Source organism: Quercus robur, chromosome 8 (assembly GCF_932294415.1).
Source record: "Quercus robur chromosome 8, dhQueRobu3.1, whole genome shotgun sequence".
NCBI lineage: Eukaryota > Viridiplantae > Streptophyta > Magnoliopsida > Fagales > Fagaceae > Quercus > Quercus robur.
In genome coordinates, this window is record NC_065541.1 from 67,286,490 (window position 1) to 67,310,610 (window position 24,121).

Genomic DNA, 24,121 nt, shown 5'->3' on the forward strand with positions numbered 1-24,121 from the left:
TTAAGTCAGATCAATTCGCAAACCCCTGATCCAACAAGTCCTTTAAAACTCAGGTGGCTGCAAGCGAAGGTTGTCCATGATTCTAGAATAATTCTTTTCAATTAGGGCTTAAACAGCGTCACGACCATAATTCTGCATGATGTTGGGAGATGGTGCATACATGGGGACATATTCAAGTTCATCGTTGATCCTAAGAGGACCAATTGGCTGCAAGAGTTGAGAAATGAAGCTAGGAAACTCCATTCTGTTGGAACAGGGAGCTCTGGGGTTCATCCGAGTGGTACGGGTGTTGGGAGAATACCTCTCAGTGGTGGCTTTCAAACAGTCGTAGCAAACCCAAAGAGCAACATCAGTAATATTTTGAATGTTTTGAGTAATGCTAGTAGTGATGTTGGTTTTTGGACCAGTGTACTTGGTTCAAAGTGGTTCCCAAACTAAGTAAATGCTCTGGAGCATGGTAGTGATCTTGATGTGCATGATTTAAAAGTTGTAAATGCTGCTTCTCAAGAATTAATGCCAGCTGAATAAGAGCAAGGCTCTTTCTAAATCTGTAGAATTTGACTTTCTCAGTGGCCTACATTGAGTAGAAATTAGAAGTATTTGGAAATTCATTCCCATTGTATTAGACCAATTTCAATTCCGAAATTATATCTGCACTGTGATCCATTATTTTAATCACTAATGCCCATTTTAACCATTCATTTGGCCCCTAGAAATATGCATACATGCATATCTCAAAAATTTTTTATGTGAGTAAGCCAATTCATTCATACTTGGCTTATATAATTTTAGAAACTTGCCGTTAATGGATCTCGTATACTCATTGCCACTAATATCCATTAACTTATAAGTATTTCCATCAAAGACCTCGCTGATTAAGAAATGTCCATCCCAATTAGGAGACCATTTACCCATATATGAATCTTTAACCCCTATAGGCAAAATAACTTTCCAAACTAAATCCCCAGTGGCAAATGATTTCGCCTTAATTCTCTTGTTATACATCTTAGATACTTTTTGTTTTTGTACAACAATAGAATCTAAAGCTTCCATACGAGCCTCATCTATTTCATCAAGTTTTGCAAACATCTCATGTTAATAATCCAAATAAGTCAATTCATTTTGCCTTGTAATCCTCATTGATCTCATAGTAATCTCCATGAGTAAAACTACATCATCGCCAAAAACTAAAGAATATGGGGTAGTGTTTATGCTCATTCTTTTTGAAGTTCTATATGCCCACAATACTTCAGACAACAAATAGTCCCAACTTGTAGGATTTCTAGCCACTATTTTCCTTAAATTATTCTTGATAATCGTATTAGTGGCCTCTGCTTGACCATTTGCTTGTGCTTAATATGGTGTGGAATTCAAAATTCGAATACCATATTCTTGTGTGAAGGCTTTTACTCTGGTTCCATTGTCCACTATTATAGATTGAGGAATTCCAAAACTATGGACTATCATTTCTTTTATAAACTGAATAACATCAAACTCACCCACTTCTTTATAAGGTTTTGCTTTAACCCATTTTGTAAAGTAATCTGTTGCAACGATTATGAAGCAATTTTTCTTTCTTGAAATTGGTTTGATTTTTCCAATTAAATTCATTACCCATCCTCTAAAGGACCATGGTTTTATTATCGTATGAAAATCTAAAGCAAGAATCCTAGGAAATTGGACCGTGTTTTTGGCATTCTACGCAACCTTGTGCTTATTTAATGTAGTCTTTCAATACACTTGGCCAATAGTAACCATATCTGTATATCAACCATTTAATTTTTATACCTGATTGGTGTGAACTACATATGCCTTCATGGACTTCTTTTAAGATTTGCTTTAATTCATCATCACTAATGCATTTCAATAGGATACCGTCAACTCCTCTTTTGAATAAAATTTTATCTTGTTCTCCCATTAAAAAAAATTTCCTAGCTTTAAGTTTTAAAGCATTATTTGTACAACCACTTGGGTTTTTAAATAATCAATGATTGGGTTTCTCCGATCATTAACTTGGGTATCAAGATGAAAAATTTGGGTCCCTAATTCCTTATCAATGACTGATGGGAGTATCCTTTTACTTAATTAAACATGGGGGACTTTGTGCAACCTGATTAATTTCTTTATGTCCAGAAGCACTTTATGCCATGCAATTGGCTTCCTCATTCTTACTTCGAGGGACATGGTTTAACTTAGTATCACTAAATTGTTCTAGCAACTGTCTCGCAGCCTCAAAATATGGTGCAACGGACAAACTGCAACATTTATAATCACCAGCGAGTTGCCTAATTACTAATTATGAATCATCGTAAACCTCCACACTTTTTATTCCCATTTCCAATAATACCTCTAACCCAATGGTCAGAGCCTCATACTTGATGATCAATTGGAAAATTCATACCATTTATGCATTCATAGTTTCATATTTAACGGAAACACAAATGCAAATTCAATCAATAGAGAGAGAGAGAGAGAGAGAGAGAACAATGATTTCTTAATTAAAACACTCGTGGCTTGGCAACAACAGTAGAATGCTTAGAGAGAGAGAGAGAACACAATGATTTCTTAATTAAAACATTCGTGGCTTGGCAACAACAGTAGAATGCTTCAATATGTGCAAGCTGAATTGGCCTCCCTTCTCGAAAGTGTCTAGCTTTGAGTGCCCCGATGGAGGCAAGAGCTCAAAGTTTTGTACTAAACGTCCCAACGTGATTCCAAGAATCAGCAAAGCAAGTATAATCCTTGGACAACTCCTCCTTCCAACACCAAAAGGAAGGTACCTAAAATCATTGCCATTGGATTCCACTTTGGCCTCTTCTTCTAAAAACCTTTCAGGCCTGAAGTCTTGTGGGTTTTTCCAATTGGTAGGATTGTTAGCAAGCCACCATGCATTCACAAGGATCTTGCTCTCAGTTGGAATGTGTCACGACCCAAACCTGTACTCCAGAGTTTAGAGCATGACCGGCATGTTAATATAAAGTTTACCTCAATACTAACACGAACCAACCTAAATTGAAGGTACTTATCAAGAATTATTTCTTGACTTCCTGCTTATTTTCTTGCATAAAAGACAATATATACAAAAATGATGGCAACCCTGAAATTTCATTTCCTTTGAACTTGGAAAATTACCACTTGGCTGAAACTTAAGGTATACGTGTAAATATTACATAGCTAAACATTTAGCAAAACTCTTATTACAAACCTAACCCCAAAGACATACAACTGGGGTTCAAAACAAACTAAAGTACCGAATTACATCTGTGCTCAAAGGATCAAGTACATCTTGATTCCTCCTATACAACAAAAGAGCTAACTGCTATACAACAAAACTCTACATTCTAACAAAATGAGAAAACATAGAATTCTTGCCACCTCTAATACTCTCGCTGCTTCCAGGAAGAACCTGTGCATTGAAATATAATAGGGTGAGCTGCGAAGCCTAGTAAGGTTTTAAAGCTCCATGGGCTTTTAATAAGAATGCATGTAAATCAAATAGTTTATGGATATGCCAGATTTGATAAAATAGCCTTTATACTGTTCATATTGTTCATAAAAATAACTTAGGATCTTTAGATGAGAATACTTCATTTTCCATTCATATAATAAAGAAATATAATTCAGAAATCTTATCTTTGAACAGACTATCAAATATTTTATCCTGACTTCTCATTCGACTTATAACACATTCAATATGCCTTTCTTATCATCATACTTTTCTTATAATTTCCAAATAGCTTTATACCTTTATAATACATATTAGTTAATCCAATTGTAAGTCTGTCACTACTTTGGGAGGCTTCCAGCACAGAGTGCCAGGCATCCAACATTCCCCACAATGCTAGGTAATTCCAGAATCATATCATAAAACATACTTTCAACCATGGGGGTAGGTTGACATCCTCCACAAGTTGGCTATTACCAACAAGGGTGGGTACAGCAGAGCCAGTCCCACTTTTAATGGCCAATCAGAATTTCCATGGAAATGCCAGTACTATAACCCCTACTGGCTAAGTTCAGATCATAACAATGGAATAACCCGAACACTATATTTTTCTGATAGCTATGCTTTTACATAATTATTTCATAATAGTTGCATATCCACTTCGTTCTGAAATATTATGTTCGTGATATAGGTACTAGCATTAATATACTAAAATTATCATATATATATATATATATATATATAATTGAACAACTCACGAATATAGATTTTACTTAAATCATGCTTATATGTAATATCTCTAATCAACAAGTTTTAATGCATAATAGTTTTCGAGATAATTTTTATACTTATTAAAAGCACACGTCACAAGTCCCTTACCTGATAACAGAAGGCGCGAGAGATTGTACATGAGGAGCTCAAGTGTCCGTGTTCTCATTCTCGCCACCTAAACGAAAAAACAAAAATTATTACGGACAAACTCTTCCTAATATATAAACTTATACCTCAATCACAACCTAACTCTCAAACTCAAGAAAATCTTAATTCCCATCACATAAAGTTCCCCAAAACATATGATACAATCATCAAACACATTTTGCAGCCAAACCATAGAGAAACCAATCCATACAATTTATATATGCTTCAAACATACCAAAGGATGAGCGTATTAAATTATAGCTCAAAACATACACCCTAACTTGAGAATTAAATCCACAAAGTCGGGTGTAGCATATGTTGTTCACTGCTCATTCCAGCAGCATATGCTCCATTTGTAAAATACAAACGGGCTATCCAAACACCTCCAATTGTCATGAAATTTTACATAACTACTCCCCTGTATGTCCAGTATAAACCATAAAAATTTAGGAGTCAAAGCATTAACCCATGATTTATTAAAAATCACACAAGACAGTATACTCAAATCTGTCCTGACAGAATTTCTTGCAACTTACAAATTAAACCATTATTTTTATGTTCATCCAAATGCTGTGAGACCACTTCTATAACAACCATGTGTATCTTAGAATTCATAAAAACTACTCCTAGCATCCTAATTCACAGAATATGATTTAATACATATTTTTCTTGTTGTAAACATCAAATCTGTCACAGAGACAGCTTCAGTACATATTCTTACAAAATCATCAACAAATAGCAATAGGTCTTAATTTCATTTAGGTATTTTTATACCTATAGTATACATATTAAAATACCCTAATAAGCATTCAATAGTCCACAATATCATCAATATTTCAAGTAACTAAAACAGAATCACCAATTCAGCTTCCAAAATCAGAGTAGAGAACAAAGAGGGAAAATAAGCAAACAATTATACTATCCAAATACAAAAAATCAGATGAGGTTTAAATTACTTACGCACACACTTTGAAGATGAAACCTTAAGGCTAATTGTTTAATTTCTTCTTTAAAGAAACTAGCATTTTTGGTGAGAAAGGAAGGGAGAGATGTTGCCGTGTAAGGAAGGAAGAAGAAAGAAGAACAAAGAAAGGGGAAAATGAGTTGCTGGACTTCAGATGCAGCAAAAGAAAGATAAGGCAATTTGACTTTAAGGGTGGGGTACGTGGGATGCTAGGGAAGAAAATATCCCACCCCTTTTCAACTTTTTTTTTCTTTGCATTCACACTTATATATATATATATATATATATATTTATATATATACAAAAGGGGGGTAAGTTACAACAAAGGGGGGAGAGTGCCGTTCTGGGCAGTTTGGGTGCGGAAGCTTAAATAGGTTACAAATGCATTTCTATTACAAATGTAAACTAGGATACTAACTGAGAAAGTCATCTGATTACAATGGTAAAGAAGGGTTTCTGAGTTCTGAGAGAAAGGAGACCTAAGAAGACCTGCCGAAGACTAAAGCAAAGGGTTCCTTTTTTACAACACTTACTATCGGCCACAAACTTGGCTTTGATACCAAAAGGGGGGTAAGTTACAACAAAGGGGGGAGAGTGCCGTTCTGGGCAGTCTGGGTGTGGAAGCTTAAATAGGTTACAAATGCATTTCTATTACAAATGTAAACTAGGATACAAACTGAGAAAGCCATCTGATTACAATGGTAAAGAGGGTTTTTGAGTTCTGAGAGAAAGGAGACCTAAGAAGACCTGCCAAAGACTGAAGCAAAGGGTTCCTTTTTTACAACACTTCAAAAAGGGGGTAAGTTACAACAAAGTGAGGGGAGTGCCGTTCTGGGCAGTTTGGGTGCGGAAGCTTAAATAGGTTACAAATGCATTTCTATTACAAATGTAAACTAGGATACAAACTGAGAAAGCCATCTGATTACAATAGTAAACAAGGGTTTCTGAGTTCTGAGAGAAAGGAGACCTAAGAAGACCTGCCGAAGACTGAAGCAAAGGGTTCCTTTTATAGCTGGAGGAAGCCTTGGATCCGTGTAGGAGATTGAGGGAATCACGGAAGGTAATATGCTTTTACTCTCAGGTGAATTTCTTTTCAGCCGAAAGTAAATAGTAACTTCAATGATTTTCTCAAGGTACTGTTGAGTGAACAGTAACGGTCACTGTTCATGAACAGTGTTCTGTCCCCTTACTTCTCTGAATAGTATCTTTGCATAGTGTTCTAGTACTGTGTAGTGAATAGTGCTTTGTTGGCAGCTCTGCTAGTGTGGGTATTGTTCCTGGAATAGTAACCGGGCTGCAAAGGTGGTTCTTGAGCTGTTTTGGGGCTTCTGGAGCTGTTCTGGAGCATCCAGGAGCTGTTCTAGAGTTTTTGAAGAGGCAGGAGAGTTCTTTTCTTCTGACTCTTGGCTTCTTGATCTTTAATCAGTATCATGGCCAGATGGGTATCCATCATAGGGATCCCATGGAGGATCATAATCACAGTTATGCTCATGATACCTGGAATACTGATTACAAAATCCACAGTATAGGATAGGTTCATAATCTGCCTGTTGTGTTACTAACTACTTGGGCTCAATGTAATCAATTCTTTCTGTATGAAGAGCTGTGGAGTATGGCCTAGTGGTGAATACTGAAATCCTGCCAGTATTTCCAACAAAATGGTAATTCTGCCATAGCTCGCTAGTGACATCTATAATCTCGTTATTGAAGTAACCTCTCCAGCAATCTGCAAGGGCATCGGGGTCTTCATAATAGAGATAAGAGTCCCCTTCATAGCATGGGCCATTATGGGTGTACCCATTAATGAGTACAAGATGGTGCGCAGGTTGGACAATCATCCAATTGTTTCTGTCCCATTGTGGGAGAGTACTCCAGCATCTAATGGAGACAAAAGGACTATTGATTTTTGAGACAACTTGTCAGACGATCAGAGGAAATTGGTTGATCTGGTCATGGCTTGTTAGCTTGATGAGCCTAATGAAGCCATATTCAAACACCTGTGAAAGCCAGCTTGGATCTTCTTCGACGGACCAATCTTCATAATTGATTATTAGGCCGGGGAAGGGATGTTTCTTTTCATAGACCTTGTGGTTGCTTCCAAAGTATTCTTCCCAAGTTGATTGGATGAAGGCATTATCAATATCATCTGAGTCTTCACCATAAACTGGGAAATGAGTGGTGACCAATATTCTGAAATGCTTGAACCATAGGTCACATGATTCAGTCATGGCCTTGCTTCCCAAGATACGAACTTGTATGTCGGTAGGCAAGTTGGCAACAGTACTTCTTAGCTGGTTTTGAGTCTTAAGACTTAACCTAGCATAATCGGTGCCCATAATAGTTGTTTTATCCGCTGAATGGATATCCTCTTTGCCAAAGAGTTGACTAAAAGAAATTCGACTTATTTCAATTTCTGCCTCAAGATTTATTAGGTGTATTTCTAGTGCTCTGAGGGTTTTTTGAAAAAGGCGATTGTTGCTTTGGGTAAAGGCTCTCTGAAGGTTATCAAGGATAATTTTGATGGAGGGTGGAAGGTCTGTGTACACTCCATTTTTAAATTGGTAATTCCTGGATAAAACTTTATGTAAGGTGATGGCCACATTACCACTGGAAAATATTATTCTAAGTGGAACAGGTTCTTGAAGGGATGTTGCTTCCCTGGGTTTTGATCCAGAAGAAGCGCTTTCATGCCTTTGGTAAGGAAAACCCTGGATAGGAGATTTTCCTTTGTTCCTACTTGAAGAAGCCATTTTCCACTTACTAGTGGGGCAAGTATAATGAGTTATTTGCTTTTCTTCCTGCCATGTATTAACAAAATGGTTATTTTTGAAAACATTTTTGTTAAAATCATGAGATGTCATGGAGCAAATACTTTTATGTTGGATGCATGAAATGAGATGTGATGAGGATTTATGAAGCTGTTTGAGGTTCAAAGAATCATCATTTCTGAAGGCAGAGTGATCAAGGTTCTTTTCTTGATTTGGATTTTCTGAAGAAATTTTGGCATTAATGAGATTAAGGGTCTTAGAAATAGAGACTTCTTGGAGACTGTTGATGTCTCTAGGTTCTGGGCTTCTAAGAAACTTAAACCTAACTGGTTGGCCAAAAGGATGGGTAGTGATTCCTTCACTATCCGTGATGAAAGGATATAACAAACACATGAATGAGTTTCCTAAGATGACCCTATCTGTCATATTTTTGACAAGAACAAATGTGGTTTTAAAACACGCATTGTTTTGGCAAACATGTGCTTTTGGGATTTTGAATTCAATCTGCATCTTTACTCCTCTTGCAGAAGTTAACCTTTCTTTGGTTTTCCAGAAGTACTTAGAGGGGATGATTCCTTCTTGGATGCAGTTGAGATCAGCGCCTGAATCTATTAAGGCTACTACCTCAAATTCAAAATCTCTACTGATGACAATCCTGACTTTGGAGTGCCATTTCTAGAAGTTAATTCTACTGATGGTTTGCAAGAACGTTCCATTAGTTGGTCCTTGTTCCATATCTACAGTAGGGTTAACTGTTTCATCTAATTCTTCATCAGAAGGGTTATGTAATGAGGTGCCTTCCTCATTACCTTGATGAGAATTATTTTCTAACTGTTTGACTCTCTGGTCAATGAGACTGTGATCGGTATCGAAAATTTATACAATAAAATTAGGTAGGTTCTTAGTCTAGTATAGTTCCCTATCTATGATTCTGCTATGTACTAAAAGAATTTTATTGTAATGGAATAGAATATAGGAGGAATCGAATCCCTTGTATGAGTAAAAAGAATAAGTACAGTTTTGAATGTTTTGCTTATGTACAAAGTAATAACCAACCATTCTAATTGGATCAGTGAATCATTTTTCAGTCATTCATTGAATGATAAATCACTACAAGTGAGGGAGATACACGATTTAAATAACGGAAAATCAAATATTTTAAAATTGTATCTAGAATGACCGAAAAGGTAGAAACAAGACTGGATATAATTTGATCATTATGAGCAAATCCAAAATCTTTGTAGACAGATCCAATCATTAGTTCCCAACTGTGGGGCAAATGGAATCCTATACATAAATCAGTTACTAAAAGAATGGAAAAGGCTTTGATTGTGTCGCTTAAGTTATATAGAAATTCTTGAACCCAATAGTTAAGAATAACAAGTTCTTCATTACCTAGCATAGAATAACCACTTAGAATAACGAAACAGATCATATTTGTCGAGAAGTGCAAAATCGTATGGATACAATCTTCATTGTGCATCTTGATCAATTGGATCGTTTCATTGTAGATTCCGATACAAAGCTTTTCTAGATGTGTTCCCGGGTATTCCTTTATCATTTCGTCCAAGAGTAAGAGTTCCTCTAATTCTATGAATTTTTTTAGAATACTCTTTTCTTGAATATCATTCAAAAAAATTTCGGATTGCCTAATATCCCACCAATTAGTAACCCAAGATTCCAGACTTTTAGTAAATGAGAGAGAGATCCACCAGGGCAAAAATACTATAGATGCAAGATATAGAAGGGGAATGAATGCTTTCTTTTTTGCCATTTTTTCGTCTTTGAATTTTTAATGAACTCACCCCATTCGTTGACGCTATACGATACTAACTAATATTCCTATCAAGGATCAGTTCTATTACAAGTTATCGAGCCCACGAATCTATTCCCCGCTTTTTTTGTGTATGATTCAGCAGTTAGTACTTGAATTTATAAATAATACAGAAATGGAATAAAAAAGAATCCACTTCGAATTTTAGCAAGTGATTGTTTCCAAATCTATCACTTGCTAAAATTCGAAGAGAGTGACCCCTTTCAATAAAGAAATGCATGAAAGAGCCCCTCAAGTAACAAATATTATTCAGATTTTGAAACGAAAGAACTCTCTTTCTATCAAAATATCCAATTTTTTGAAAAAAAAAACGACGCATAGTCCGGGAATAATTGAGAGAATTTTCTGAAGAATATTGTGATTCTGATAAAAAAAATGACTACCAAAACAAGACAAAAAAGCTATCGTTATAAGCATCCCAATCGTTTGGTAATTAAGAAGTACAAAAAGGGATAAAAAGAAAGATTGATTGACAAAACAAAAAAAAAGAGAATCTACAAGATATAATCTCTCTATTGAAAATAAAAAAAGCATTCATTCTTTTCATTTCAGTTTCAATTCATTTTTTAAAATACTTCAATTGGTACATGCAAGAAATGAGCCAATTCAGCAGCTTTTTGCTCAAGTTCTCGTGGAGTCAAATTCTCATCAGTACGAGTCAAAGGAATAGCGCCATGGCCCCCGATTTCCATATAAAGGACACGACGAGCATAAATACCCTCTTTCACTTCTATTCTGATGGACTGTACGTCTTTCATAAAGAATTGGAGGAAGATGCGACAATTTTTTCCGGGAAATCCCCAACGAAAAATACACACTATTCCTTCTTTTCTATCGAACCGATCATAACCACTACCTACATTCCACGAAATTGTGCACCACAAATAAGAGCTAATAAAGAGACCCGCAATTCCGTAGAAAGACATCACGATCCCCTGTGGAAAAAAAATGATTTGCGTAGGCGGAAATAAAGATATCAAATTTCTACCAAGATAACTGGAAATTCCAACTAATAAAAACCCTAATGAACCTAAAAAAAGGATAAAGGCCCAACAGAAATTACTTGTTTTTCGAGACCCTGCTATAAGTTCTATCCATATATGTTCTGATTGCCAATTCATACTAGATCTAGTTGCATTTTATTGAAATTGAGAGAATAACCCAAATTAATTTGACTTTTTGTGTGTTTCCGAAATAACTCTCATCAACTAGCACTATTCTGATGTGAACTTTTATTTTAGGAGTAATTCATCGAATTGGTTAGATATAAAATAATAATATCCATTTCGTATGATTTCCTATAGATATCCACATACATATAGATATATTCACTTTACATTTAAGGCATTCGCCCCGATCCCGATTTGATTTCGTTGCAAATAGCTATAATTTATTTACTCATATATCATGTTTACACACGAATAACAATAATAGTTTCTTTATGTTCGGGGGAACCCACATCACATATTTTATTCTAAGAAATAGATATCTGTGTTATGGTCTAAGTCTAAATCTTGAAAAAAAAAAAAAAAATAGATGAGATTTAGCCCCATCATATCGATATCTAAAAAATCTTGTTTTTTTGAATATGAAGAGATAAAGAAGCCATCGCAATTGCTGGCAATATTAGGCCCACGAAAGGCACAAAAAAATAGGGTAAATTTGTCATAAAATGGATACCTGGATTTACTATTTTTACCTGTTATTGTTATATTGTTATTTATATTGTTATAAAGGTATCTTATAATCATTATTTCTAATTCATATAGAATTATACTAAGCATATCTAAGTGAGTATATGTGATATAATAAAAAATATATAAATATAATAAAATAAGTGCAAGGAATGTCGAACTAAATAAATATAATTTTTCATCTTTCTAAATTTTTCATCTTTCTACATGAAATATATATATATATATATGATAATCGCCTTTTTTATTATCTTGTTTTTGTCTTATAATTTGAATTTCATAAAATGGAATAAAATAAAGAAAGAGTTTCTTACAACTTCCTGAAAAATTTGTTACAATCCGATCCAGGAATAGGGAGTCTTAGTAAAACTGGGGATTCTAAAAAAATATCGAAAGATGCAAGATTCTGTACTTTTCACTTTTAAATTTTCTATATTTAAATTATATTTCTAAGGATGGTTAATTCTTGCTTAAGGTTTCTCACTTCTGATTTGGTATCCTTAATCTCTTTCTGGAGTTCTTGGACAGTTATCTCTTTCTTGGATTTGGTAAACCTATTGTAGATTTTCTCCAAATCAACTTTGGGTTCCTGAAACCTAGGTTTGGATGTACTGGCTTCCTTAACTAGAGTTTTGTGGAACTCACTAAGTCTTTGAGCTTTTTCGACTGGGTCTTCGATCTGTTCTATGAGATCTAAGAGTAGCTCTTCTTGCTTGGAAAGAACACTAATAGTCTTGTTACTGCAACAACTATCTTGGCAGGCTAGAATTTCATCTGTCACTAGAGGAGCTAGAAGATACTCTAGAGGTTTCAGAGGATGACCTATACAACTGGTGTTTTTCTTCTTCACTGGACTCACTTTCAGGGCGGTTAAGTTCTAAGAGTTTGAAGATTTCTTCCTTGTTGTTTTGGTCACTAATTAGGGTATTGATAAAGGATTTGGCCTTAGCTTTACACTCTTTTCAGAAATGACCTTTCTTTTCACACGTAAAGCATTTTCCTGATGCTTTAGGTCTGAATTTTCCCGTGGACTTAGTTTTGCCTTTTTTTATAGAAATCATCAGTTTTGAACTTCTGTTTTCTATAATGCTTGGAGGCTATTTTCTTCCTATGGGATTTCTCAGAGGGTTCTTCTCCTCTGTGTTTGGATTTCCTTTTGGGGATGATTGAAGGTAAGCCATATTGAGTACATAAATTTCCTATTTCGTACTTGGCTTTGCTCTTGTTGGCTTGACTCTGTATTTTGAGATCTCTGCACATCTTCATTCCTTCATTTCGGATTGTGCTAGAGATGTCTCCATAGGTTAGGTTATCATAATCTATGACACCTAAAGGGCTAGAAGGAGTTTCTTTGACCTTCTGTCCAAACAATGTGGGTTAGCCATTGATGAACTTCTCCTTCCAAAATGGAGAATTACAATCGCTTCAATGCATGACACTGGTGGTGAATACATCTTCATACCACCGGTATTCTCCAAGGTTCTTACATCTAAGGTTACTCAACTGGTCATAAATCCTAGATGTGATATTACTAGGTTTACCTACGAAGTGTTTCATGATCGTATAGATCAGGGTATTGACTCCGTTGGGAACACCTCTTCCTTTGCGTTCGTCAAAGATAGGGTTCTCATCCTCATCTTTTTGGACAGCATGTTTGATGTCTTCCTTGGATGCTTCTGTTAGGCAGTTATTCCACCAAACTAACAGTTTTCCAGTGAATCCTAGAACTATGAGCTCTACAACCTCTGTGTTCTGAAGTCCATCCTTTAAGTAGTTATTGGCTACCATGGTTATATGCTGGATCTTGTTTAGGATTTCTTGTTCGGATAAACCATCTATGTTCCATTCATAGAGTTTACCACTGGATACTGTGAACTGGGTGGACCTTTCCTTATACTGGAGGTCAGGGGGTGTTGGTTTGGGATACCAATTCTTGGTAAGGCTGGTTGGGTTTACCTTGGGTTGGTAAAGCCTATTTACCTGTTGTTGAGGTCTAAAAAGGATCATAGTGAAGGAAGCCCAAAAGAATAAGTCAAGCCCAAAAGGATAAGTCAAGTCCAAAAGGAAAAATCAAGCTAAGCCCAAAGTAGTAGATACAAGAGACCCATGAGGAAATAAAAGAAAGGCCCAGAGGATCCTGAAGCCCAGAAAAAGAAGCATCCAAAAAAAGAGGACCACGGCAAGGGATAAGAAGCAAGGATCCTCAGGAACCATCAATAGGCGCGGATCCCTTCAGGCACAAAGAAAAAGGAAGACTGGGATAGCTCGAAAGAAAAAGACAGAAGAAGAAAACAAGAAACAAAAGCAAAAAAGAACGCAAACGCCAGAAGAACCCAGCGACCTCTCATGGCACAGACAGAAAAAAAGCCTCGAGGAACCAGAACGGAGAAGCATAAAAGAAAGAATGATAACAAGCGGCTTTCAAAATGGCAGAACAGGATTCCGCCCAGATGGAAAAGAAAAGGGAAAAGTGGGAAACGCCATAAAAGGGGATGCTGAGAAGGGCATACCTCAGCACATCCCAAAGAAGATGGCCAACCAGGAACTTTCAAAAGAATCAGAGCTGGAAGAAGGAAAGAATAAGAAAAAATGGAAATGGGACTTACCAAGATGATGGATACAGGACGTGCTCTGTTTGCAAAAGGGTAAAACAGGGGAACCAACGGTTCCCCGGGAAGACCAAAAAACTCCATTATAAAAGGAGGGGATGGGTTGTGAAGAAAAGCAGCGAAAAAAGGGAGAAACACAAGAAAGAAGAAACTTTCTAGAAAAACTATCAGAAAAATCTGTGGAAAAGAGAGAATACAAAGGGAAAAACAAACATTGCTTCCCGGTATCCTGTAAAAGCCACTATTGCACATACTCGGATTCAACGAGAATCAAACTTTGCAAGTTTTGAAGGCTGAAATAGCCATTCAAGACTGTAATTTTTGAGCTTGATTGAGCCTTGTATCACGTCCTAGTGAGCTTTCTGTAATCAAACAGACAATGTATTAATGAAACATGTTTCATATTTCCCAGGATCCCCTCAGCATTAATTTCTTATCGCTTTGCTAATCCTGTTTCTTTCCTTTTGAATTTACCTTGTTAATCTTTGGCACTCTTCGATATCCTTGCTTGTCATTTTTCTTATATTGTCAGGAGGATTCTTTGTATCCCACTTGATTCTTAAACAGCTCATTAGCTGCGGTGAGTCAAGGCTCGGTTCACCAAATCCTCCTTTTCATTTAGGCCCGGGATCCTTGGGCCTGAGTGTCACGAAAAAGGCACTCTCACACCTGTAATCCTTGGAATTGGTCTTCTAGGTGATCTATCTCCTTTTCAGTTTCTGAGGAGGTTCTACTAGAACTGCTAGAGGCTGTTTGGGCATGTAAGGTTTCAAGCCTAGGGTCTCTACTGGCCATGGTGAGATCTGGTGAAGGGGTGACTGGTTCCTTTTTCACGAGTTCTTCAAACTTTTGGGCCACTATTTGTAAGGCTGTTTGGTCCTTAGGTTTGAGGCTAGCTTGTCTAGTTGTGGGGAGCTTTACTAAAGGCTTTTCTAGGATTTGGATAGGTTTGCTAGGGTTTCCTGGCTGAAGGAGAACCTTATTGTCAATCCTATCTTCTATCTTATCAAGCTGTTTTCCTATGACTCCTAAACACTGGTTGGTGTAGTTGTTTTGCTCTATCACCTTCTTGACAACCTTTTCTTCTGGGGTTGCATACTTAAAGGGAGAGGCAACTACATTACTACCATGGTGGTTAAAGAATATGGCCTTTTGAGGAGGATGACTAGATCTAACAATTTTTGGTTTGCTAGAGCTTGGTGCATCATTTTTGGGGAGTAACTTTCAATTAGTTTTGGAAATGACACAAGACTTTTTATGCCATTTGAAATGTTTCTCAAAGTATTCAAAGAAAGGATAATCACTTGATACCTCTTTCATGAATAGTTTCCATTTCTCCAAAACTTCTTCTTTTTGTTCTCTGGTATGGTTGGCTCTATAGGCTTCTCTCTTGGCTCTGTTTCTTTTAGAGTTAAAATCCTTTTCAAGAGCATCCATATCAGGGGTGAACTCTTTCCTTAACACTAAGAGCTGATAATCATATTCAGTTTCTTGCCGAATAGGATTTCTCATATCAGTTCCTGATGGTGAAGAAGGCTTAAGACTGTCCTGACTATTGCTGTCTACTTCTTGATCAGCAACTGAGTCTTGCTTGGTTGTGTAACACGGGGTACTAACCTGGGAGTGGTCTTTTACACCTTGAAACTGCGGACCTAAGTCTCTTCTGGATGTGGGAAAGGGAGCTCGTGTTCTGGACGAACTACACTGGGATGCAGGTCTATCTCTAAGGTGGATAGTTGGCTGCCTAAAGGGTTGGCGTAGATCTATGGATCTAGACCTTGGTTCCTGGTACAGATCTACCGAAGATCTGGGCTTGGGTTCCTCGTATTCTAAGGGTGACCTATACCTAGATTGGTCAAAGCTAAGTCTAACCGTTCTATCGGCTAGCTGTTGGACAAAATCTAGATCTAGGTTCCTAACTAGGTTTTGGATCTGTAGGTGATGATTCTCAGTAGCTATAGTCCAATGTGCTAGGAAAGTGACTTCAAACCATTTCAGGGTTCTAGGTACCTGAACTGTGGATCTAACGTCTGGGGTTTGGATAAGGGTGGTTTTACCAGCCTTTCTCTTGTCTATGGCTTGGATAGACATGTTTGTTCTCATGCACTTATAATACACTCTGTATATAAGGGCAAGCTATCTGGCTCCATGTAACATAAGAGTTCCATGGGTCTTAATGTTGAGGGTGAGGACCTTCAAGATGTGAGGGTCGTCAAGTGCTACAGTGAGGTTGGGGAAACAGTTGAAATGAACTGGTCCGCCGCTCAAGCTGGATTCCATGTTACCTAGGAGGCTATCATCAAATCTAAGATGACGAGTGTCTCTAAGGGCCATAAGGATTGAATTGTTCAACCCTTCTCTGATCAAAGGTTTTACTCTAACTTGGACTAAACCGAGGTGAAGGAATTTATGATCATTTTCCCTGTGGGCTTTCACTACTGCAGGGGATAACAAGTTGCATGTTTCATACTCCTTGTTGATACTATAAACTTGTTCTATAGTCCTAACATGGTAGTCTATTTTGAAAGTCTTTTTCAATGACCACGATGATGACTTATAGACCTGGTTTGTGGGTACTTTTGGTATGTTCCAATCTCCTAACTTCTGACCTAGGTCTGAAAGCTGGTACGACTCCGAGCTTATCATTCCATCATCTTGAGGAATCTCAAGGAGGGTTGTACTGCTAGATCTAATGCTAATGGATGAATCACTCCTTCTAAACATCCTATTCATCATTCTGGATTAAAGCCTAAGAAATCAATTACAACCTAAACAATCTTTATTTTCCAATTTCTGGATCTAACCTTAGATCTGAAACAGGGTGTTCAAAGAGCTTGATGTCTTCTGTGAATACTGTCACTACTTACTGCCGCTTTTCCCTATGTTAACGCACACGAACCTTTCCGCTCATACCCTAACGCTTTCCTGGCTACACGGGAATTATTGTTTGGCTCAGGTTTAAAACTCAACCTTGGTACTTTAGACTTACTGGGCAACAGTTAGACACAGAACCGGGCTGACACTTCTCAATAGTACACATCTGCAACAAACTTTGGATTAAAAACAAAGATAAGAAGAAGAAGATAACTGGGAAGTAAAGGATTAGCTTGAACAAATAATCACAAGATGATAAACAGAAAGAATGAACAGGAGGCTTAGCCTACCACCAAAAGAAAGAATAGTAATCATTGACTAAGATGAAATAATAAATGAATAATGCCATGTATGGGTGTGGAAGTGCTATCAGAAAATAGATGTAAAACAAAATAATGTTTGTTAGAGAAAACATACTCAAAATATTGTATAACCACAAAATAATGGATAACTATGGCGGTAAAACTAGCCAACTTGATTGAAAGCTCAAAATAATTACAGTAACTTACAACACTTACTATCGGCCACAAACTTGGCTCTGATACCAAAAGGGGTGTAAGTTACAACAAAGGGGGTAGAGTGCCGTTCTGGGCAGTTTGGGTGCGGAAGCTTAAATAGGTTACAAATGCATTTCTATTACAAATGTAAACTAGGATACAAACTGAGAAAGCCATCTGATTACAATGGTAAAGAAGGGTTTCTGAGTTCTGAGAGAAAGGGGACCTAAGAAGACCTACTAAAGACTGAAGCAAAGGGTTCCTTTTATAGCTAGGGGAAGCCTTGGATCCGTTCAGGAGATTGCGGAAATCACGGAAGGTAAAATGCTTCTACTCTCAGGTGAATTTCTTTTTAGCCGAAAGTAAATAGTAACTTCAATGATTCTGTCAGGGTACTGCTGAGTGAACAGTAACGATCACTGTTCATGAACAGTGTTCTGTCCCCTTGCTTTTCTGAATAGTAACTCTGCACAGTGTTCTGGTACTGTGTAGTGAATAGTACTCTATCGGCAACTTTGCTGGTGCAGGTACTGTTCTTGGAATAGTAACCAGTGCAAAGGTGGTTCTTGAGCTATTCTGGGGCTTTTGGAGCTGTTCTGGAGCATCCGGGAGCTGTTCTGGGAATTGCTTAATCGCTATCCAAATTATAACCATCATAAGAATCTTAGGAGTCCTGAAATGGATCAATTGGAGCACGATTAACTGATGCTTCAGAAGAGGCAGGAGAGTTCTTTTCTTCTGACTCTAACTGTTCTGATTGGAGAAGCAGCTGCTGGGCAAGATCTTTGAGTTCTTTGCTAGATTTTCCGGTGATTTGGACGGAGTCTAGACTGGATTGTGATCTTGTACAACGAGCAATGACTCTTGGTACTAGAGGAGGAAAGTCGTTGTGTAATTTGGAGATGATGTCAGTGGTTCTGAAACTATCCCACCATTTCACAAAGAATTCCCTATCTAGCAGGTTCTGGTTGATAACATAATTCCACATGCTAATCCAATGAATCTTGTACATAACTGTCATGTGTAAGATTGATGGAAACTGGGAAGAATGTTTGTCAACTTGGAATCTAGAGCTGAAATACGTTAATGCGTCTTGGAGAGGTTCTGGGAAGTTCTGTGGAATTGATCCAAACATTTCCCACCACCTGAGGAACCATGAGGGTATCTAGCCTTTGAATTTCTTGTCAAACTGAATGAACCAAGAGTGATCATAGTTCTCATTCTGGAAGAATAACACTTTTTCAAAAGCATCCATATAATCATAATAATTATACAGTGGTTCTGATCCCTTGAGTACGGTAAGTGTTTTGAGTGAGGAGGGGTGTCCCCAATCTTTGCAGCTTACAAAACTCTGAATTATGAATTTATGGTACAGAACTTTTGAAGGGTTATTTCTGTCTCTGATATCTTCTATTCTGGCAGACTTTTCTTGGGTGAGAATGTCTTTATAGAATTTGATGTTCTTCTCTGGGCTTTTAGGAAGGAAATGCCATTCATGGGGTAGTACTTCCATTGCTAATGCCAATAGATCTGTTATGTGAACCAAATGTGGCTCGATATAAGAGATGTGCTGGACAAAAGGTTTTTTGATATAAGAGGCTTTTCCTGTTCTGGGAGGAAAAGAAGAAGAAGGTTGCTTGGGTACTATTGGACCAAAGGGTTCTTCAACTGTGTAGGGAGAAATTGCTTGGGGAGGGGGTGTGACTAAAGCAAAACTATAACTGTGATGTCCTTGGGGCCTATGGTAATTTGGTTTTGGAATGGTAGATACCAAATAACAATTGGCAACAACAGATGGTGACACAGGTAAGGTCTTTGGTGAACTGGAAAAAGGTACTAAAGGGCCAGGGTTCTTTACCTGACTAGTACTTCTAGTGGTTTGCTGTTTAGGCAACTTTGGAGGTTGGGGTTGTACGAGTTTCTTCCCGGACATTTTGGACTGGATTCTGCAAAAATTCACGGGTTAGGAAGTCAGGAATATTGTTCTAAGTTCCGGCTATGAATTCTATGTCAAAATCAAAAACTGAAAGAATGGCTTGCCAACGTGCAAAAATCTGTTTTGATTCTATGTTTTGAACATCTTTTTCTAAAACATGTTTTGCAGATTTACAATCAATCCTTAATAAAAACTTTTGATTCAAAAGATCACTTTGAAATTTTGAGATGCATAGTACTATAGATAAAATTTCATTTTTAATAGTACAATAATTAAGCTGAGTGGGAGTCCAAATTCCTGAATGAAAACAAACTATTTGTTCAGGGGAAGTGGGACTAACACGCTGGAGAAGGATGCCACCATAACCAATGTTAGAGGCATCTATCTGGACGACCTTGAAGGAATTTTCTGAGGGGATTCCTAGACAAGGGAGTGTCTTGACATATTTCTTAATTTGTTGAACAACCAATGTATGAGTGGGTGTCCAAGGAGGAGGGTTGGTTCGGAGTCTATCAAAAAGAGGCTTGCATTGTTGCCTAAGGTTTTGATAGAAATCATAAATGTAGTTGAGGGATCCTAAGAACATTTGAAGTTGGGTCTTTTCTAGGATTTCGTCAGGAAACTTTTCTGCAAACTGAATGGCTCTATCTATGGGTTTGATGACACCATGTCTTATATCAAAATCAATGAATCGAACACTGGTTTGGAAAAGTCTAATCTTTGGGGCTGAGACAACAAGACCATTATGTCTGATGGTTTGGAAGAATGTTCTAAGATGCTTCCAATGTTGAGTCAGGGATTCTAAGAAGATGAGAACATCATCAATGTATACAATGGTATGACTGGAGAATGGATTGAAAATCTTATTCATGATATTTTGGAATTCAGAAGGTGCATTCTTAAGACCAAAGGGCATCACATTCCATTCGTAATGGCCAAAGGGTGTGGTGAAGGCTATCTTGTACCTATTAGATTCTCTGATTTGTATTTGCCAAAAACCACTCTTCATGTCAAACTTACTGAAGACCACTGCTTTACTAAGCCTGTTAACTAAGTCTCTTTTGTTGGGGATAGGGTACCTTATCCATTCTAAGACCTTGTTAAGGGGCTTGTAGTTGATGACAAGTCTAGGGACACCTCTCTCAATCTCAGCATTTTTCTGGACATAAAAGGCTAGACAAGACCATGGTGACCTAGAGTTTCTGATAATTCCTTTTTTAAGAAGATCCTCTATTTCAGTCTTGCAAGTATCCATGAGTTCTTGGCTCATTTGGATAGGTCTGGCTTTGGTAGGGATGTTCTTTTCATGGAAATCTTTGACATAAGGTAGAGCAACTTCGTACCGTTTCCTATGCCAAAAGGCTGTGGGAAGATCAGAGCAGACTTCTTGCTTAAGTTTTTCTTCAAACTTTCTAATGTCTGTTTGGTAACTCTTGCAAGCTAATTGCTCATCAACCTTTTTGTAACTTAGTTCATTACTAAGGTACTTAAGGTGTTGGGTTTTGGCTTTAATGAGGTTAAGGGTCTTAGAGATAGAGTCTTCTTGGAGACTGTTGATGTCTTTAGGCTCTGAGCTCCAAAGAAACTTAAACCTGACTGGTTGGCCAAAGGGATGGGCAGTGATTTCTTCACTATTCGTGATGAAAGGATACAAAAGACACATGAAAGGGTTTCCTAAGATGACCCTATCTGTTATATTTTTGACAAGAACAAATGTGGTTTTAAAACACGCATTGTCTTGGCAAACATGTGCTTTTGGGATTTTGAATTCAATCTGCATCTTTCCTCTACTTGCGGAAGTTAACCTTTCTTTGGTTTTCCGGAAGTACTTAGAGGGGATGATTCCTTCTTGGATGCAGTTGAGATCAGCGCCTGAATCTATTAAGGCTACTACCTCAAATTCAAAATCTCTGCTGATGACAATCCTGACTTTGGAATGCCATTTCTGGAAGTTAATTCTACTGATGGTTTGTAAGAATGTTCCATTAGTTGGTCCTTGTTCCATATCTACAGTAGGGTTAACTGTTTCATCTAATTCTTCATCAGAAGGGTTATGTAATGGGGTGCTTTCCTCATTGCCTTAATGAGAATTATTTTCTATCTGTTTGACTCTCTGGTCAATGAGACTGTGATCAACCCTAAGGATGGTTACTTCTTGCTTAAGGTTTCTCACTTCTGATTTGGTATCCTTAATCTCTTTCTGGAGATCTTAGACAGTTATTTCTTTCTTGGATTTGGTAAACCTATCCTTAATCAACTTTGGGTTCTTGAAACCTAGGTTTGGATGTACTGGCTTCCTTAACTAGGGTTTTGTGGAACTCACTAAGTCTTTGAGCTTTCTCTACTGGGTCAGTGATCTGTTCTATGAGATCTAAGATGAGCTCTTCTTGCTTAGAAAGAACATTAATAGTGCTGTTTTTGCAACGACTATTTGTGCAGGCTATGGCTTCATCTGGACGATAGTAAGCGTTGTAAGTTACTGTAATTATTTTGAGCTTTCAATCAAGTTGGTTGGGTTTACCGCCATAGTTATCCATTATTTTGTGGTTATACAATATTTTGAGTATGTTTTCTCTAACAAACGTTATTTTGTTTTACATCTATTTTCTGATAGCACTTCCACTCCCATACATGGCATTCTTCATCTATTATTTCATCTTAGTCAGTGTTTACTGTTCTTTCTTTTGGTGGTAGGCTGAGCCTCCCGTTCATTCTTTCTGTTTATCATCATGTGATTATTTGTTCGAGCTAATCCTTTACTTCCTAGTTATCTTCTTCTTCTTATCTTTGTTTTTAACCCAAAGTTTGTTGCAGATGTGTACTATTGAGAAGTGTCAGCCCGGTTCTGTGTCTACCTATTGCCCAGTAAGTCTAAAGTACCAAGGTTAAGTTTTGAACCTGAGCCAAACAGTAATTCCCGTGTAGCCAGGAGAGCGTTAGGGTATGAGCGGAAAGGTTCGTGTGCGTCAACATAGGGAAAAGCGGCAGTAAGCAGTGACAGTATTCACAGAAGGCATCAAGCTCTTAGAACACCCTGTTTCAGATCTAAGGTTAGATCCAGAAATTGGAAGATATTGTAATTGATTTCTTAGGCTTTAATCCAGAATGATGAATAGGATGTTTAGAAGGAGTGATTCATCCACTAGCATTAGATCTAGCAGTACAACCCTCCCTGAGATTCCTCAAGATGATGGAATGATAAACTCGGAGTCGTACCAACTTTCAGATCTAGATCAGAAATTAGGAGATTGGAACATACCAAAAGTACCCACAAACCAGGTCTATAAGTCATCATCGTGGTCATTGAAAAAGACTTTCAAAACAGACTACCATGTTAGGACTATAGAACAAGTTTATAGTATCAACAAGGAGTATGAAACATGCTACTTGTTATCCCCTGTAGCAGTGAAAGCCCACAGGGACAATGATCATAAATTCCTTCACCTCGGTTTAGTCCAAGTTGGAGTAAAACCTTTGATCAGAGAAGGGTTGAACAATTCAATCCTTATGGCCTTTAGAGACACTCGTCATCTTAGATTTGATGATAGCCTCCTAGGTACCATGGAATCCAGCTTGAGCGGCGGACTAGTTCATTTTAACTGTTTCCCCAACCTCACTGTAGCACTTGACGACCCTCACATCTTGAAGGTCCTCACCCTCAACATTAAGACCCATGGAACTCTTATGTTACATGGAGCCAGACTGCTTGTCCTTATATACAGAGTGTATTATAAATGCATGAGAACAAACATGTCTATCCAAGCCATAGACAAGAGAAAGGCTGGTGAAACCACCCTTATCCAAACCCCAGACGTTAGATCCACAGTTCAAGTACCCAAAACCTTGAAATGGTCTGAAGTCACTTTCCTAGCACATTGGACTATAGCTACTGAGAATCATCACCTACAGATCCAAAACCCAGTTAGGAGCCTAGATCTAGATTTTGTCCAACAGCTAGCCGATAGAACGGTTAGACTTAGCTTTGACCAATCTAGGTATAGGTCACCCTTAGAATACGAGGAACCCAAGCCCAGATCTTCGGTAGATCTGTACCAGGAACCAAGGTCTAGATCCATAGATCTACGCCAACCCTTTAGGCAGCTAACTATCCACCTTAGAGATAGACCTGCATCCCAGTGTAGTTCGTCCAGAACACGAGCTCCCTTTCCCACATCCAGAAGAGATTTAGGTCCGCAGTTTCAAGGTGTAAAAGACCACTCCCAGGTTAGTACCCCTTGTTACACAGCCAAGTAAGACTCAGTTGCTGATCAAGAAGAAGACAGCACTAGTCAGGACAGTCTTGAGCCTTCTTCACCATCAGGAATTGATATGAGAAATCCTATTTGGCAAGAAACTGAATATGATTATCAGCTCTTAGTGTTAAGGAAAGAGTTCACCCCTGATATGGATGCTCTTGAAAAGGATTTTAACTCTGAAAGAAACAGAGCCAAGAGAGAAGCCTATAGAGCCAACCATACCAGAGAACAAAAAGAAGAAGTTTTGGAGAAATGGAAACTATTCATGAAAGAGGTATCAAGTGATTATCCTTTCTTTGAATACTTTGAGAAACATTTCAAATGGC

General features: G+C 37.7%; 1 long non-coding RNA gene and 1 pseudogene across 1 annotated transcript; both read right to left on the reverse strand.

Moving 5' to 3' along the window:
• Window positions 1-2,472: 2,472 nt before the first annotated feature.
• The window catches only part of LOC126697869 (trans-cinnamate 4-monooxygenase-like), a 95,346-nt pseudogene continuing 73,697 nt past the window's right edge, over window positions 2,473-24,121 (reverse strand).
• On the reverse strand, window positions 3,087-5,568 carry LOC126697871 (uncharacterized). The gene is made up of 3 exons (XR_007646274.1): window positions 5,324-5,568; window positions 4,325-4,391; window positions 3,087-3,406 (listed from the first exon to the last, which is right to left on the reverse strand). It is a non-coding gene; the product is annotated as an uncharacterized LOC126697871 (long non-coding RNA).